The sequence below is a fragment of the Stegostoma tigrinum genome, chromosome 4 (genome assembly GCF_030684315.1).
Source record: "Stegostoma tigrinum isolate sSteTig4 chromosome 4, sSteTig4.hap1, whole genome shotgun sequence".
Classification (NCBI taxonomy): domain Eukaryota; kingdom Metazoa; phylum Chordata; class Chondrichthyes; order Orectolobiformes; family Stegostomatidae; genus Stegostoma; species Stegostoma tigrinum.
In genome coordinates this window covers 112,872,368-112,886,229 of record NC_081357.1, presented here as the reverse complement: position 1 = coordinate 112,886,229, position 13,862 = coordinate 112,872,368, and the positions used below count along the sequence as shown (strand labels likewise).

Sequence of the window (13,862 nt, the reverse complement as noted above, 5' to 3'; positions counted from 1 at the left end):
AAAAGCAACCACTGTCGTGCAGTAGCATGCACAGTTGCCTATTTTCCAGCAAACGCTAATGTGGTAAAGATCAAATAATCTGTATTTGTGATGCTGGTTTGAAAGGTCATGCCCTTGTTCTTCTGTGAAACAGTGCCAACCTCAAAGGACAGACCCAGCCTTAATTTAAGATCTCATCTGATACATACACTTCTGTTTGTGCAGCCCTCCCTCAGTATGGCACATGGGAATCAACTTGCCTTTTTGTAATGAATGTCTTGGGGAGTGGGACGAATAGCACAAGCTTCTGGCCTAGAGGAGAGGCTGCACTACACTGGACATAAATACCATTGAAGGTTTTTTTGTTTTCTGATATATGAAGTTCAAGTCCACAGAAGGCACAAAGTGGGAGGCAGATCAGGAAAGAAGTTATGCCAACATAATAAAGGCATGTGTGAGGGCTTGAGGGGCAGGTGATATGAAGCAGGGGTGAGGATTATTGAATCAAGATCACCTCTATATGCAGTCTAAAGCTTAGTTCAGGGGCAAATAGGACACCAAGCCAATAAAATGAACAGTACCAAGATATCTGATTGTGGAAGGCATCATCATGTAAGCACAATCCAGTTTTAATTCAGTGCTTCTCATCACATGTTTTGATAAGATATATCAAAACAATGTGATGTGAGAAAACTCCAAACTATCCTCATGATGGTATCATTATAACAAGCAATGAAGCTTTTATTGTTTCCTATTTTAATGAGGTTATGTACAAAGTAATTATGATCCCGTCTTTAGCCATTAGAGGAAGTGCTATTACAGCCTGCCTCAATACTGATAATGCTCCTGTTCCTGGCAGCTGCAGTCATGAAAGCCTGTGTTATCACATCACTCAAATTCAGTCCAAATCACAGCACATTTAATGAAATTATACCAAATCCATTTGCCTTCTAATTGGTTCACTAATTAAGTACATCCTTTGTTGTGGTCCTGGGCCCCACAGATCAGGTGGTTCTGAGATTCAAACTCCAGTTAGTGCATAATTAGCTGATCCAATCCACCATGGTTGTGGGTTGCGCTATTTGACCCCTGAAGGCATCACTATTGAATCTGTTACCACCTTCATCTGACATCTGTGCATTTGTACTTTGTAGCAGCAGTCTCCCTCTCCCAATCCTCTGGCCAAGGTGATCAATTGTAGCAATCAAATCAGATCTCATTTAGAACCTTCCAGTTGGCATGGTTACAGTAAGCATTAACTTTGTTCACTGCCCAATCAGACAGTCGCTAGATCAGTTATTATTAGACCAAAGCTGGTGTGAATTCAGAAGAATGGAGGCTATTTTATTCTTTTAAATCCACAATGCTCTCCAAAGAAAAGTATGTCCTTTGTCAGCATCAGTCTAATCAACAGCAAAAGGAACATTTCCCTCTCACTTATTGTCAGCCTGACCTGTCTGGTAGGGGAAGGTTTTATGCCTGATTTAAAATCTTTTAATATGAAATACACACTGTGTTTCTTTGTATTGTGAACAGACAAAAGTGCAAAGTACTATGAAATCAACAATAGGCATTTTATCAGAATCTGAGCAAATTTAGAAAATTATCTTGTAATAAAATGGTCATGTACCCTTAAAGGCATCAATAACTGTAGAATAATACAAGATAATAACATTATGTGGGTCGGATGTTGTCTTCAGTCATAGAGAAATAGGTAACTATGTGATTCATTTATGTGTGTTATTGTTACAATCCCTGCAGAGACGTTAATAATATTGAAAAGAAAATTTTCATTACTACTGGCCAAAGTAAAGGAATTGCATGGCAAGTGATCAAGCTTTAATACTTTTACTGTAACACACAAAGCAAAAGCGAGACTGACTAATTGTTATTTCAGTAGGCAGGCCATCCTCCAAACTACAAACAAAAAAGCACCATTAACATGGGGTGGCATGGTGGCTCAGCAGTTAGTGCTGCTATTCCACTGTACCAGGGGCCTGGGCTCAATTCCACTCTTGGGTCACTGTCTGTGTGGAGTTTGCACATTCTCCCTGTGACTGCATGCGTTTCCTTGCGTGGTCCAGTTTCCTCCCACAGTCCAAAAATGTGCAGGCTGTGTTGATTGGCCATGCTAAATTGCTTAGAATGCTTGGAGGGTGGGATGGTCTGAGAGTCAGTGTGGACCTGTTGGGCCAAAGGGCCTATTTCCACACTGTAGTTATTCTATGATTCAGTACAACTGAAAATCTTTCTCTGCCCTTAATCATTACTCTACCCTTTATTTCATTCTCCAGAATAAGTTTAATGTGATTCTGAGATCCTTTTCCAGCTGGATAGCTTTGATTCTTATACTTCCAAGTTTTACTTGATTCACAATTTTGTAGGATTTCATATTATTCTGCAAGTAGAATTGTGTCATCAGCAGACTCCGATTCCATTCTTGCCCCCAATTTTTTCTATGGAAGCATATCTAGTGCTCAATATGTTTGTTCTGTGTACAGGATGAATATTTTTGTCACAGTCAAAGTCTAGTGTAATCATTTCTTCACTTGAAAGATTTGATTTATTATTGTCACATGTACCGAGATAGAGTGAAAAGTATTGTTTTGAGTGCTAACCAGGCAAATCATATCTTACATAGGTATGTCAGAGTAATAGAACAGAATGTAGAATGTAGTGTTACAGCTAATGAGAAGGAGCAGACAAAGCTCTAATATATGAGAGGTTCATTCATAAGACTAATAACAGCAGGGAAGAAGCTGCTTTTAAATCTGTTTGTACTTGTTTCAAAACTCACATATCTTCTGCCTGATAAAGATATTGGATTCTACCTTTTCTAGACTGATTCTCGCTGTTTGATCCCGATATAGGTTTTGATTAAATTTTCCAATATAGTGACAATATCACAGTTGGCTATATGAACACCAAAAGTATAAATATATGGTAGTCAAATGGAATACAATAGAAGAAACAAGAGTGAAGATATAAGTCAATGGTGTTATGCTGTAACAATTAGATAAGTTTGTGTTAGTAACAACTGCCAATGCTGGAGTCATAGTTATCACAGTGTGGAGCTGGAGGAACACAGCAGGGCAGGCAGCATCAAAGGAGCAGAAAAGCTGACCTTTTGGGCCAGGACCCTTCTTCAGAAAAGAAAGGTCCCGACCTGAAGCATCAGCTTTCCTGTTCCTCTGATGCTGCCTGGCCTGCTGTGTTCCTCCAGCTCCACACTGTGTTATCTTAGATAAGTTTGTGTATTTGGGAAAAATGTGTTGCAGCAGTTAGGAGAAGAATAGAGATAGCCAGAAGTAATTGTGTGCAGATGAATGATATGTTAAAGATAAGAAAACTCAGGCTTTACGAAAAGCAAACATTAATAAGATGCTCCATTCAACTCACTTTTCTGCATGTCTCAAAATCCTGGATAATAATTAATGATCTGTGGAAGGAAATAGAAGCCTTTGAAATGTGAATGGTGAGACATGTTAAAAATTCCATACATACTGTAAGACAAAATTTAAAATTTAAAATTGCACGAGTGAAAAACAATTTTAAAAGATACTTCATGAAATGAACATGCCAGCGTTTCGGCCATTTAATTGATGCCTGAAAAGATGCAGAGTTCTCTTCTAGAGGACAAAGTGGAGAGACACAGAAAGGCATACTTGAATGACAGATGTCACAAAGCAGTTACAGTCAATCTACACTGGATATGTGAAGTTGGTCCAAAACACATGAATGTGGCGTACTAAGACAGCAGATCTCCAGGTCTGGGTAAATACAAGATATAGTAGCAATCACTATTCCTCAAACTGACTTTCATAGTGTGGGCAACATTGGAATTCCCTACCTCTAGTCAAAACTAGGTACAAGTGCCAGCTTCATTTTAAACATCCAGAATTTTGGTTTCTTTAACCTGAGCATAATCTCCCACCTCATTCTCGTGTGGTAAACCATAATAACTTGCCACCTCTCTCCCTCTCAAATTCTGACCCTGATGTTCAGTGCCACTTTTTGGAAAACCTGTAACCCAATTGTTTAATAACAAGTAAATATGTTTGGTTTTCAGAAAACTCAGCTTTTAGGGAAGTTAGATTTGAGATGCTGTTCCTGGTTAAAAGTTCTTTCTTTTCCCATTTTTGAAAATGTCTGGAGTACAAGTCAACAGGAAGCTCTCCTGTTTCTTTTCTGTAATTGAGCCACTTTGTTTTCCTTCCAAATGATCAAACCTAGCCATTCAACTGTAGAAAGTATTAGATACAAACTGAATCATCACCTTTACAATAGGCATTCATGTACCATTTCTTGCTTCTATCACTGACACCTTGTTGAAGATGGAACTGTGTCTGATTTCTACTTTTCTTGACCTGAGGCCATTGAGACCAATTTTAGTGTCTCCTTTCCTGTCTGAGAAAAGATAATGTGAACTGTTATGGTATATATCAGACTGAACAGTTGGAGGATTGTCCTGTAAAAAATCATCAGACAAGCTAATGTACCTTTATTCCTGGATCTGGAAAAAAGATAAACTTGAGTCCTTAGCACAAGCACAACCTAAAAAAAAGCAATTATCAATTAATCTATTTTGGATTTTTCATTTTGCTTATACAGCAGATGTTAATGGTCTTATTGAGATAACTGTGAAGCAAGAAATTGCTGATGTCAACAATATGATTGAGATCAAAATCTGTTGTTAATTGAGTTCCTTTATGCTGTTGGATTCAGTACTGTGGTGTACAGACATCAACTATATTGACTATGGATAAAATGCTCCAAAATGGTAAACAATATAGAACAAAAAGCATCAATTCATGTTGAATTTCAAATCATTGATTGTGAGATCCTTCTTCTTGAGCACAGCCATCCGGGAATTTGAGTGCATCAGAAGATATAGTTTTAAAAAAAATGGTGGGAGTTACATTTTTCTATTACCTTAGAGACCAAACTTGTACCATGCTGGTTCAGATCCACATAGGAGAGTTGACCACCTGCTGCATAATATTCTGTTATGCAGTGTGTCCTGTGATTTCAAATACAGCAGTCTCAATATGTGCAGGGCAGGAAGGAGGGAAGGCTGAAAGCAACTGAATGACAAAGTTGTACAAAATTACAACTGACCTTTAGTGACATTATTGACTTCCAGGTATACCATTTTTTTTCTGTCTGCTTTAGCAATACAGGCATGAAATAATTTTTTTTATGTTAAAGGACATCTACCAACAGAGTTCCCTGACGGATGTATAGCCCCACTCCCTCAACCCCAGAGTTGACAAGGAGCACATATTAGCAATTCAATGATCCACATTTTCTGATCTTTTTTCTGCCCAATTTACTTTCCCTTTATTTTCAGAAAATGAGAGTATTAACTGTGGAGTCTTACTGGTTCTTGTCAAATCTGTAGTTGAGTCATTGAGGAAGATTTTAGCTTTCACCATCAGATGTTGGGTCCAGTCCTGTGGATGACACAGGCCATGTTTGAACACTCCTGATTTTCTTTTGTTGTGGAAGTTAACACAAAAGAATGTCAGCTGGGTTGTATAATGACCAGTTGGCCTGTGATAATAATATTATTACCCAGTGATGAGAGCTAAACTTCACCCAATTTTCCTCCAAAATTGTGATTGGTGAACAGACATTGCAACATTTATTTGTCATATTGACATGCAGTTAGCAACTTGAGAAGAATCATTACATTCATTACGACAACTACCTTTCATTGTCACTAATGAAATGTTGCCCTCAGAATCACTTATTTTAAAGCCAAATGTTTGCATGATTTTATTTGAGTGGTTCATAAAGTATTTTTTTTCCTGTTTTTCTCTCAGATGTCTTAGCCGGTCTTCCTATTCCAAAAGGTGAGTGATCTCTTCTGTACTTACAAAATCTGCAGTTTTATTTTCAGATTTTCAGCATTTCTGATGAATGTAATACAATTACACAGCATGACAACCTTTTGATTATCCTTTGATGGAATGTGGAAATGGCTGACTACAGCAGTATCCATTGCCCTTCCCTGATTTTCCATGCGAAGGTGGTGGTCAGCTGGATTCTTAAATTCCAAAAATCCATGCAGAGCGGATACTCTCACAATACCATTGTTTGGTGAGATTCAGGACTTTGACCCAGTGACACTGAAGGCACATTGACAGAATTCCAAGTCAAGATGATGAGTGGCTTAGATGGGAACTTACAGTATGTGGAACTTCCATGAATCTGGTGCCCTTGCCCTTCTGAATGATAGCGATCATGCAGTTGGGAAGTGCTGTCAAAGGAGCCTTGGTGAATTACTGTCTATGTGATACACACTGCAACTACTGTGCATTAGTCATGAAGGGACTGAATGTTGAAGGTAGCAGATAGGGGTCAATCAAGTGACTTTTTTGTCCTTGATTGTGTCAAACTTGTTATGATCACAGTGAAAGTGAACTAACAATTTTCAACTTCTGTAATTTGGCTATAATATCCACAACTTACATGGACTATAAAATTGTTTTAGGAAAGTAGGCATATGGAATGCATTCATTCTATGGCAGAAGTAAAGAATACAAAAGTAGGGATATAATAATGAAACCATATAAGACACGGTAAACACAGCAACTGGCATATTGTGTCGTTCTGGGCTCAACATAAGAGGAAGGAGTTAACTGCTCTGGAGAGAGAGTGCAGAAGAGATTTACTAGAATGTTGCCAGGACTGCAGAATTGTAGCTACGAGGAGAGATTGGAGACGCTTTCTTTGGAACGGAGAAGGCTGAGGGGTGACATGACTTGAAGTGTATAAAATTGAGAGATGTAAAGATAAAGTAGACAGGAGGAGACTGTTTCCCTTGGCAGACAGTTCAAAAACCAAGGGTCACAGTCTCAAGCAAAGTGACAAAAGGATTAGAGAGGGATGTGAGAAAAAAAACATTTTTTTATGCAGGAGATGGTGAGGTCTATCTCCTGGTGGATTCAGAGACCCAAAATATTTTTGAAAAGTACCTGATCTGCACCTTAAGTTGCAGGCCTAAGGGTCATTTGTAGGAACTGGGATGAGAAAGGGCACCTGGGTGTCTTAGGTCAGCATAGGCAATATGGGTTGAATGGCCCCCTTCTGTGCTGTACCATTTTTCTAGTAATATGGTTCTAAAAAGGAAACAGTTGGCCTAAAATTGTGCTGTGATCATCTGATCATCCCAGGCTTTACTTGTATAGAAAATACAAAAACCTGGCTAGATCAGAGCTACCAATTTGAATCAACAAGCATGGAAATTCAGCAAAATGTCTAGAATTTTGCATTTTGTTTTACTCACACCAGCCTAATCCATTTAGATTTTGAATTCAAGTATCATCTGTAGTGTGTTCAGTTTGGAAAAGACAATAGAGATAGACTTAAAATTTACAACAACAAACCATATTTCAGTCGCTTTCTTCAAGCAACAAAACAAAGAGAAAGCAATATGGACAGACCAGAAATAAGAATAGAAAATGCTGCAAGAACTCAACAGGTCTAGTGGCATCTGTGGAGAGAGAAACAGGTTTGACACAGGAACAACACACAGTTTTGAGAAGAATATCCCTACTTACTCTCATCCACCCCCAAACCACCCCTCTTCCACTCCACATGCACAGAGAAGATAAATAATGTGGACAAATCTCCATTGGTGGAAAATCAAGGGTATCTTCAAGCTTCACCACTCCTAAGAAAATAGGACAGCAGCTATGCCACTGGAACTAAGACTCAGAACTCAACAAAGTCTGGTTTCCTGTCACCAAGTCATCATCTATTTACACATGATCAGTCCTTGACACTGATCCAGCTCCTTCAGAGCCAGCTGTCAGAGTGAACAGGATTTCTGATATTCCTGTATATATCTGTCAGCCAGGGCTCCCTGATTGGACCAGGCTAACAGGCTCATTTAGGCCAATGATGTCTACCCGCTGACCTCATTACAATCACGACAAGCATCTTCACCAGTTTAGTCCAGCCAGCTCTGCCCTCATTCCCTTATTTAAGCTTAGCACAGTCATTTCTAACCCAAAATCCTCTCTCTCCAACTGAATGTTAAATGATGAAATGTCTGATTAAAGTTTCCGAGAGAATCTTTTACTCTGACATCATTTATTAAACTTGCCTCATTACATATCCAATCCAATATAACATGATCTACAACATATTATTCTAGGAAACTGTCCCGAATGCACACAATGAAATTTTCCTCATGGCTTCCTCTGCCGACGTGACTATCTCAATTTAAATGAAGACTAAAGACACCCATGATTAATGTAGTGCCTTCATAACATGCCATCATTACCTGATGATTTATTCTCTGTCCCACTGTATAAATACTGTTAAGTGGCCCATAGACTACGATTACCATTGTCTTCTTTCCCTTCGTAGTTCTTATCTCCACTCATATGGGTTCTACATCTTCTGACTGAAGTTCATCTCTTATGATCATACTTATTCTATCTTGTACAAATAATGCTGCCCACCTCTCTCTCCTTCCTGCCTCTCCTTTTGAAAAGTCACATGCTTCTGAATATTTAGTTCCCAGCTTTGACCTCCTTGTGACCATGTCTCCATAATGACTATAACATCATACCCATTAAACTGCTAATTCATCTGTTTTGTTCTGAATATGACGTACATTCAAATAAAGAGCTAACAATTTGCCTTTTTATCATTCCTTTCCTTTTGCCCTATTTATTGCTGCATTCTATATTTATGTCCTCTGTCCCTTCCTGACACAAAGGTAGATGTAAAGACAGGTAGAGTTCAGGGAGTGGCGAGGCTGCAGAAGGACTTGGACAGGCTAGCATGTGAAGCAAAGGATTGGTGGGTGGAATACAACGTGGGAAAGCATGAGGTCATACACTTTGGTAGGAAGAATATAGGCATAAACTGTTTCCTAAATGGAGAATGGCTTCAGAAATCTGAAGTGCAAAGGGACTATGGAGCTCTCGGTTAGGATTTTCTTGCAGTTGGTAGTTGGAAAGGCAAATGCAATTTTCGCTTTAATTTCAAGAGGGCTCGAATATAAGAGCAGGGATGTAGTGCTGAAGGTGTATAAGGGTCTAGTCGACCACTTTTAGAATATTATAAGCAGTTTCATATTCCTTATCAAAAGAAGTATGTAATGGCAATGGAGGTGGTCCAGAGGAAGTTTGCCAGAATGATCCCGGGGATGAAGAGCTTGTTTAATGAGGAGTTGTTGAGGACTCAGGGTCTTTACTCAGTGAGAGTTTCGGAGGATAAAGGAGCATCTTGCTGAACGAGGACAAGATGTCGTGGGCTTGGAGAAGACATTTCTACTTGTAGGAGAGACGAGGACCCAATGGCATGGCCTCAGTGAAGGATGATTCTTTGGAACTGAGATGAGGAGGAATTTCTCCAGCCAGGGAGCAGTGAATCTGTGGAACTCAGTGCTGCAGGAGGCTGTGAGCATCATGTCATCGAGTGTATTTAAGATAGAGACAGGTAAGGGTCTTTGATTAGTAAGGGGGTTAAAGGTTATGGGGAGACGGTTGCAAAGTGGGGTTGAGGAACATATCAGCCACGATCAAATGGTAGAGCAGGCATGGTGGCCTAAATGGTCTAATTCTGCTACTGTATCTTTCATTTTAATGGTCTGTTCTGCTCTGGTATTGTTATCCAAATAGCTGCTTTACAAGCTTTGTAAGCCTATATTTCTCTTCTCCCTCCAATTAGTTTAAAACCCTCACTACAACCCTAGTTATTAAATTTGCCAGCACACTTGTCCCAGCATGATTCAAGTGGAGCCCATTTCAGCAGAAGACCTCCCTTCTTGCCCAGCATTGGTGCCAGTGCCTCACGAACTGAAAACCATTTCAGCCACACCAATCTTTCAGCCTCACATTGAAATCCTTGGCTTTATTTACTCTTTGCCAGTTTACCCCTGACTCAGGTAGTAATCAAGAAATTATTACCTTGGAGGTTCTGTTTATTGATTTAGTGGCTTTTTGTTCAAAGCCTTTCAGAAAAAGTTCCTTTCTAGTCCTACCGATGTCATTGGATCCATTGTGGACATCCAATATATCTCTCCTTTCCCTCTCCAAGGTCTTCTTCAGTCCCAAGGAGATACCCTTAAACCCTGGCACCAGGCAGACAGCCTTTGGGACTCCTGCTCACAGCTTCAGAGAGCAATATTTATCCCTCTAGTTATACTGGCACCTATCACTTGACATTCCTATTTCCTTCCCCGACTTGAATGGTTCCCTGTACCAAGGTGTCGTAGTCAGTTTGCTCATCCTCACTCCACCCCGAAGCTTGCCTACACAACTGGCAGGAACTTTGTAACTGTTGGACAATTGTGAGTGCCAAGTCTCTTCAATTTAATCCCCTCAGTCCTCATGCTTGCCTTACTTGCTGTCACAATATTCCAGTTTTGAATGACCGAATGTGAGGGGGGGAAACACCCTCTGGAACAAAGTGTCCAGGTAACTGTCCCCTTTCTTGATGTGGTGCCATGTCTGCAGTGCAGACTCCAGCTCCTCAACTCAGACTCAAACTTCCTTGAGCTACAAACACTTGCTACAGATGTGTTCACTCGGGATCACAATGGTGTGCAGCAGCAACACTTCACCCTTCCAGCCGTCGCTATGATAGTTGGTTTAATTTATAAAATAATTACTTGAGATTCTTGCTCTTTCCACTTCACTGTGCTGTTGAATTGTTTTTGTAAACTAAAGAGAGAAAAAAAGTGTTTCTGGGAAGATAACTGTTACCTGTAGGTAAGGCCGTGCTAAATTGTGCACTGTGTCCAGGGATGTGCAGGCTAGGTGGTTTAGCCATGGGAAATGCAGGGCTACAGGGCTAGGGTCGAGGGTTAGGTCTGGGTGAAACACTTTTCAGAGGAATGTGTGGACTTGATGGGCCAAACAGCCTGTTTCCACACTGTAGGGCTTCTATGATTCTGTGATTCTTCTAACCATAAACTGTAATTGCCTTTATGCTTCCTGTCTATATTAGATGGCTCTTCTCCCCCATTGTCTGTGTGAGCTCATTGCCTGTCTTTTTATATGTATTTGCTGTCGTTTTACAGGGGGGAGGGAGAGGTGCTAAAACTTCATTCTCTTTCACTTAAGAAAATCTTAACGTTGATTACGGGGTGGGGGGAAATAGAGTATGAGATTAAATTTGCAAGGAACTTAAACACAAGAACTTCAACAAGTATGTAAACAGAAACAAGATTAATGAAGACAAATGTAGTTCCTTTACAGTCGGAAATGGGATAATTGATAATGCTGAAGAACAAGGAAATGGCACGGCAATTAAATAACTACTTTAATTTTGTCTTTACAGAAATACCAGAGAAGCAGAGATCTATTGGGATAGAGAAATTAAAGAAGATTAACATTAATATAAAAAAATAGCACTGGAGAAATTAATGAGACTGAAAGCTGATAAATCCCAGTTTGGTGATAATCTAACATCCAAACATTAACCTAACATAAGCCTAAAATCAGTGCGGGAAATACTGGGATCTATTATATAAGATGCTAATACCAATGCTGTTACACAAAGTCAACATGGATTTATTAAAGAGAAATCATATTTAACAATACTGCTGGAGTTTTTTGAGGATATAACCAGTAATGTAGATGAGGAAGAACCAGTGGATTTAGTGCATTTGGAGAATTGGAATATTCTTACTAACGACCCACGCAATCGGTTATAATGCTAGATCAAAGCCATGAGAGGGTGGTTACATGCTGCCATGGATTGTTAAAAGACAAGAGCGAGAAGTATAAATGGGTCTTTTTCAGAATGGAAATCAGTGACAAGTGAAGTACTGCAAGGATCTATGATTGGGCCCCAGCTATCCACGATAAGTATAAAAAATTTGGAAGAGAATGCTTAATGCAATATAAAATGTAAAGTAACAAATTGTAGTAACTTTGCCGGTAACAGGGAACAAGGTGGGACTGTGATTAGTGACAAAGGTGTAAAGACCCTTCAAGTTGATATGAACAAGTTGATTGAGTGAGTAAATACATTTCGGATGTGGTATAATATGGATACGTACAAAGTAGCCCACTTTGATGAGATAAACAGAAATGCAGACGATCATTAAAATGGTGATAGATTGTTTGGGTGGGGAGGGCCCTTGTAGCTCTGATGTACTCGGTCAGCAGTTGTGTTGCAGAGCCTTCTTGGTACAGATATTGAAGTCCCTCACCCAGAGTACATTCTGCAGCCTTGGTATGGTGTTAAACATGGAGAAGTATCATTCAACAATTGATGTGGAAGGAGCATGTGTCACAGTTGGTGCTGATCAGCAGGAGGTTTCCTTGCCTGTGGTTGACCTGATGCTATACCATCTAAGGAAGTCTGGCATAATGTTGAAGACTCTGAAGGCAACTTGTTCCCAATTGTATACCACTGTGACAGCACCTCTGACGATTCTGTTCTTCTGACAGGACAAGACATATCTGTGAGATTGTGCTGATGTTGTCCAGAGCAAGGTCTATAATGTGTGATTCTGTGAGTGCAACAAAGTCATGCTGTTAAGTGGCTAGTCTATGGGGCACCATTTCTCAAGGCTTAATCTTGCCTATCCGCAACCTGTTAGATAGAAACTAGCTGCCAAGAAACTTGATGTAAAAGTCAGAGCAGGTACCTGGTGATCCAAGCTCACCAATTGCTCTTCTGGACCTCCATGTTGGACATTCAACATCAAATTTTCAGGGAATGCTCCATGTGTAATGTTTGTATGTACGCTTTGTGTCCACAAATACTTGTATCTGGTATGTGCCAACCACATTGTGCTATCATGGCACATCTCCAATCCATTCAGAACATGGCTTAGCACTTTGGAGTGCACTTGCATCTAGCATTGGAATGCTGTTGCCAGGATGCTTTGAATGGGAATGGAACACCCAGCTCATGGATTGGATCAGACTGCTTGCTTGATTTCTCAGCATTCACTCACTTATCGCGTACCTGGATGCTGACAGCTATCTTGGCTTTTAGCACCTTTCCCCCTCAGCCACAGCTCATGGTACTTCTACCTTGTCTGTCAATTCAATGCAGATACAAAGCCACATGGCTTGTCAGGCTGGTCAGCAGTCATCAGTCAAAGGAGTGGGCATATTGGTGAAAGGAGCAATGTTATTTTAATCTCATACCTACAAAACGCGCTGGAAACCTACATTATAAATCAACTAAATGACAATGTCTCAATGCCAAAGGGATGTAGTGCTGCTGCCAGTTGGGGTGTACAGGTTCAGTCAGACAATGAAAATGTTCCTAGGATTTGGGTATGGTCAAACATCTGCTTGGGGCATCAGGGTCAGGGGGTCCTTCTCACTCCTAACAGGGATTATACGACAGGGAATTTCCTGAAGTGTCTTGAACACATAAGGAAAGGATATCCCCTCTGGGAAGTTACATAGGTAGTTGAAGATGGACTACTGATGTGTAATGTAAATTAATTCAAATCAATTTAATAGGAAATGAAGCCAAAAGGATTGAATACAAACAAAGGTCTGAACGGTTGACTGGGTCTAGGGTTTGAACCTTATGACTGTGACATGCATTCATCATTTCCACTGTCAAGATTGATTACCTTCTAAAATCTAGAACATTTTTCACAGCCCTAGAGAACATTGGTCCAATGAGCTAAATGGCTGATCTGCTTCATGGTTTAGACACTGTGGCAACTGGACAGGGACAAAACTGCATTTAATTTTACAGGCATTTTCAAAAGCAACCACATGTTAATGTTATTTTGGAACTTATGCACATTGTATTGAGGGATGTACATTAAGGGGATAACAATGCAGGAATGTTGGCCTTGATAGAACAAATAATTAGATTATCGACAGACAGCAGATCACAAAACACAATGGCAAATGGGGTCAGGGCCTTTTACAGATGGG

The 13,862-nt window shown here is 40.0% G+C and overlaps 1 long non-coding RNA gene across 2 annotated transcripts in view; it reads left to right on the top strand.

Annotated features, from left to right (window-relative positions):
* LOC125452276 (uncharacterized) overlaps positions 1-11,375 on the top strand; it is a 34,283-nt gene extending 22,908 nt beyond the window's left edge. Inside the window, exons 1-3 of one of the 2 annotated variants that reach the window (XR_007247518.1) lie at positions 1,313-1,439; positions 5,805-5,834; positions 11,284-11,375. This is a non-coding gene — a long non-coding RNA (uncharacterized LOC125452276). Of the gene's footprint in view, positions 1-1,312; positions 1,440-5,804; positions 5,835-11,283 lie in introns of those variants that run through there. The other variant, XR_007247519.1, reaches the window with a different exon arrangement.
* Positions 11,376-13,862: the final 2,487 nt, after the last annotated feature.